Source organism: Parus major, chromosome 5 (genome assembly GCF_001522545.3).
Source record: "Parus major isolate Abel chromosome 5, Parus_major1.1, whole genome shotgun sequence".
Classification (NCBI taxonomy): domain Eukaryota; kingdom Metazoa; phylum Chordata; class Aves; order Passeriformes; family Paridae; genus Parus; species Parus major.
The window spans coordinates 60,751,495-60,756,611 of NC_031774.1; positions in this window are offsets into that span (position 1 = coordinate 60,751,495).

The window sequence follows — 5,117 nt, forward strand, 5'->3', positions numbered from 1 at the left end:
TTTTTTTTTTGTCATCAGTGCTCTTTCCACCTTATTTATTCATTAGTGCCACAGCCCAGGTGTGGGATCTCAAAGTTGTTCCCATGGTGACAAATGGGGCACAAAAATGGGATTGCAATGGAACTGCATGGACAGGGAATTCTGGGAAGTGGGGAATGGAAAAGCTGCTGGTTCCCCACTAAAATCCTAATAATCACTAATTGAGGCAGAAAAAATACTGATAATTTAATGGGTGCCTGAGCTAATGAATTTTATTTTTTAATGCTCCAGGGTGGAAATGTTTTGATTCATGGAGAGAAATGAGGAGTCTCATGGAAATTCTGGGGTAAAAATGTTCCTGAGGGGCTGTGAGATGCAGATCCAAACGTCTGTGGATGGAAACTGGAAAAATTTAAATTAAAATGTATTTCATGTTTGGTTTTGTTTTGGTTTTTTCTTTTTTAAAGAGGATTTTTAGGCAGCTTTATGTTTTCAAACCCACCTGGGAAGATCTTTATGCTCAGAGCAGCAGAAAAGCACAAGCAGAACACCAGAATTTTTTTAATCCAGGACTTTCCTTGCTCAGGAGTTTTTTTTGCAAGCTCCTGACAATTTCCATGAGGAAAACTATAGAAGATAACCAAGTCCTGTTTTCATTTTCATTCCTAAAAGACTTTTTATCTCCTGACTGATAAGAACACACTGGCAAAACTATGAAAAAGAGTGCAGAAACACCACCAGACCAAACCTGGTGTGGCAGAGATGACAAGAAGCTGGTTCTGATCCCATCACAGCCAGCCCTGCTCTTGTCCCATTTCCCAACCTGTCCTGCTTGGCCTTTTCCAAGGAATTTAAGTGGGATTTGGAAGGGAAGAAGCTAAAAGCCCAACAAAATTGCCAGATCAGAGCCAGCTGAGGCTGTGAGCAGCTCAGGGTGAAGCTCCAGCTGGAAGCTCTGAGCCCACCAAAGGTTGGCATCACCTGGGGGAGGTTTTTTCTCACATTTGTGCTGTACCTGAGGTCCTTTCTTCCCTCTCCTCGTTAAAATAACTTAAATTAACAGCTCAGCGCAGCTGGGGCTCATTCTTAGCGTGCTCTACACAAATGAGCCAAGTCCTGCATTGTCCAGATTTTGTTTTATGTCCAGTTCCTGGATCCCATCATATCGCTGCTGACAGCAGGAAATAATTGAGCAGCTGTTCTGCCATCGGCTGCAACAGCCCAGGCTGCAAAATAAAACATTTAGGGAGATAAAAATGGCACTCAGCAGAGAGAGATGAGACATTTTCCATGATGAAAGGCAGCCTTGTGCTTGTACCAGACCAAAAGTGCTCATGGAACAGCGCTGTTGGTTCTGGAGGGTCTTGGAGATCATCAACTGGAGTCTGGTTGAGAAACAGGGAGGTTGGAAAAATGGGAATAAGAAATGCTCCAAGTCCCTGGCAGGAGGGGACAGCCGGGGGGGTCGGGCTCTGCTGCCAGGGAACAGGGACAGGAGGAGAGGGAACGGCCTCAGGCTGGGCCAGGGGAGGCTCAGGGTGGACAGCAGCAGGAATTTCCCCATGGAAAGGAGCTGTCCAGGGTAGGGGTGGAATTCCCATCCCTGTGGGAATTTAAAATCCCCAGACTGGGGAGATGGGGCAGTGATACCTCGGCAGTGCTGGGGGAGGGTTGGATTTGATGATCCAGAGGGCTTTTCCAACCCAAACAATTCCCAGATTCCTCTCTGAGCGAGCCCTGCTGCTTCTGCTCCCCTCCAGAGCCCTCAGCGAGGTGCAGGGACCTCACCTGCCGTGCCACAATTCCCATCCCTCAGGAATGGGAATTCCTTCATCTGCCCCTTGTTTCCCGAGGGATTGTCCCTGTCACCCCCAGCAGCAGCTCCGGGTGTTACACGTGTAAACAGAGACTCCTTTAACCTCCTCTGGCTTTTCCAAAATTAACATTCCCTTTGTTTTCCACGACTGTCAGAGAGCTCGATCCAGCTTTCCCCAGCCCCGAATCCCTGGACAGCCCCTGTTTTGTTTTCCTGAGGATCAAAAATCCAGCTGGGAGAGCTGCAGCCATCACCTGCTTCTCCACAAAATCCTTGGAGCTCCCAGCCCTATTGATTCCAGCCAGAGCCTTGAAACGACAATTAACCTTTCTAACGACGCCGCTCCCTTCCAAGCGCAGCTCGGCCGCTTTGCAGAGTTTGCTATAAAAAAATAACAACAAAAAAAGAATGAATCGATGCGATTTTACATCTATTGACCCATCCCAAATGTCAAGGATGGGGTGGGGAAGAGCTCTGAGGAGATGCAAATCTTGTTCTGGGCTCGGTGTTGGCCGCTGCCTTTTTAACGTTTCTCTCCTCTAAGGGGTATTTAACAATTAAAAATTAATAAAGGAGCCTTAACAACAGGTAAGAGATATTAATATTATTAACAATGGTAGATAACTGGATAAACATCCTAACTAGAACTGGTTTGGGGATTTCTTCACCACAGGCCGCTGCCTTTTTAACATTTCTCTCCTTTAATGAGCGCAGCAGCTGAGATCTGCATCGTTCACACCTTGGAAAACATCCTGGGCTTTTTTAGGGAACCCTAAACTCGTGGAATGTGTTTATTTTCCAGAGACAAAACCTGGCTGGGGTTTTAGCAGCATTTCTGATTTGAGTGGGGCTCAGAGGGATGAGCTCAGCTCCGTGCTGAGCTCTAAAAGCTCCTCAGCAAATTCCAAGTCCTGCTAGGAGTTCATTTCTTCCCTGAATCTTCCCTTGAAGCTTTTTTGATTCCCTGACCACTCATTAACAGAGTTCCAGGGATTTCCTGCACCTTTAGTGGCTACAAGGCTTTCCAGAGAGAAAATAAAACACTTTTCACCCCAAAACCTCTCAATCTCACAGCAAAACACAAAGAAAGGGCCCAACCCAGCCTGTCCATGACTGTTTTATCTATCTGGAGTTTTTTCTTCCATTCCAACATGGAATTTCTGCCCCCAGGAATCCCTTCTGCTGCCGAAGACCGGGTACAATTAGCTGCTGATTAACACAGGGTAACAAATCAGTTTAATTTGAGCCACCTGGGCACAACCAAAATTCCTCTGTTAGTCAAGGGCAGAAGCACCAGCCCAGGAAGATTTGGTACCAGGTTTGAAGCCTTCAAATCAGTCTTCAGTGTTAATTTGCTTAACTGAAAATCCAGCTTGAAATTCTCAATAAAATCCAGAGTTCTCAGAGCCTCAGGATTGTCGAACTGTGCTGGCTCCTGGTTAAAATTGGCAAGGCAAGGGCAAAAGGAAAATCCAGACCCTAAAATCCCCATTTTTGTTGTAAGAAACAATATCAAATGGTGATGAAATCATCCCTTCGTGTGTCCTTTTAGTTGCTAATGAATAATCAACATCCAGTCAATTCCAAACGAGCTGGGGAAGGGATGTCCTCAGATCCAGCGGGATGCAGCTCTAGGAAAAGCAACTTCCAAGAGGATTCTGTGCAGGGAAGAGCCTCCAGCCAATGCCCCCCCTCTGATCTCCACATCTTTCCCTGGGAAGATTTGCTCCCACCATCCTGTGTCCTTCTGATCTTTGTGAGCTCAGCAGGAGCCACAGGGACATCCCTGTCCCAGGTCACCCCTGCCTGGGGAGCCTTGGGAGAAGGGATCCCAGAATCCTGGAATGGTTTGGATTGGAGGGACCTTAAATCCCATCCCAGCCCTGCCATGGCAGGGACAGCTCCCACTGTCCCAATGTCCAGCCCCAATGTCCAGCCTGGCCTTGGGCACTGCCAGGGATCCAGGGGCAGCCACAGCTGCTCTGGCAATTCCAGCCCAGCCAGCAATTCCTTCCCAAAATCCCATCTAACCCGGATCCTCCAGTCCTGAAGATGTGAGATGCTGATTTCAAATCCTGTTTTCCCTCTAAATAAGCAGCACTTTGGTTTTAGTGACAAAAGAAGCAAAATCTTTCCTGCAAGGCTCATTCCCAATCCCAGAAAAACCACTGGGATGTCCAGCAGAATTGGCCAGAGTCCCTCAGCTCCCATCCAGGGGTTTTCCCAAAGTGAAAAAGCAGAGAGGATTCAGCCTCCACACCCCTCCGTGCTTCCAAAAGAAACCACTCCCTGCCATAAAATTGAAAGAAATAAGAAAAAATAAATTTTTCAATTATTTTTAAACTTAAATTTGAGGAAAATTCCTTAAAATATGGAGAAATTCAGGATGGGGGCTAAGAAGTCTGTGTGCATCAATACCAGACTAAAGTGGTTTGCAATTAGCTCACCGTGATGAAGGGAAAACCTTAAAGAAAAGTGAATTTTAAACGAATTAAGATGCTAGGAAAGATCAGCGTTTCCTTGTCCTACAGATTAATTTGCTGACTATTTCATTTTCCTTTTCCTTGAGGGCCTTTTAATTATGCAGAGAAATCTCATCAAAGCCAGCTGAAGAAGGGCAGGACAATTAGGAACAAACAAACACTTCAGCAGAACGCCCCACCTGGATTATTTTCGCAGCAATCACTGCTCCAGGAACCTTTGCTGCACTTCCAGCCGAACCCTGATCAGATTTTCCCAATAATCCCAACAATTCAGCAAATCCCAGGCTGGGCTCTCTGGGGAAGGCCACAGACTTTGAATTTGTTTTTGCTGCGGTGTAAAATGTGTCCACACTGGGCTCAGTAAAGAAGTTGTAGCTTGGAATAAACCACACTTGGAAAGGAAATAAATAAGGATAAAGGAAATTTTTAGTCAATTATCGTTTTTGTTTACTGTTACTGCCACTCTCCAAACTTTATGAGCCACCCCAAGTCCCAAAAAATTCCTGTTTTCATGGTTTTGTCACATTCTGGCTGCTCACACACACCGGGCATGGCAGAGCCCTGATCCCAGAATTCCGGGATGATTTGGGTTGGATTTAATGGATCATCCAGTTCCAGCAGGGACACCTTCCACTAACCCAGCTTGCTCCAAACCTGGCCTTGGACATTCCCAGGGAGGCAGGGGCAGCCAGGGCAGGTTTAGATCGGGAATTGGGAAGGAATTGCTGGCTGGGCTGGAACTGCCAGAGCAGCTGTGGCTGCCCCTGGATCCCTGGCAGTGCCCAAGGCCAGGCTGGACATTGGGGCTGGACATTGGGACAGTGGGAGCTGTCCCTGCC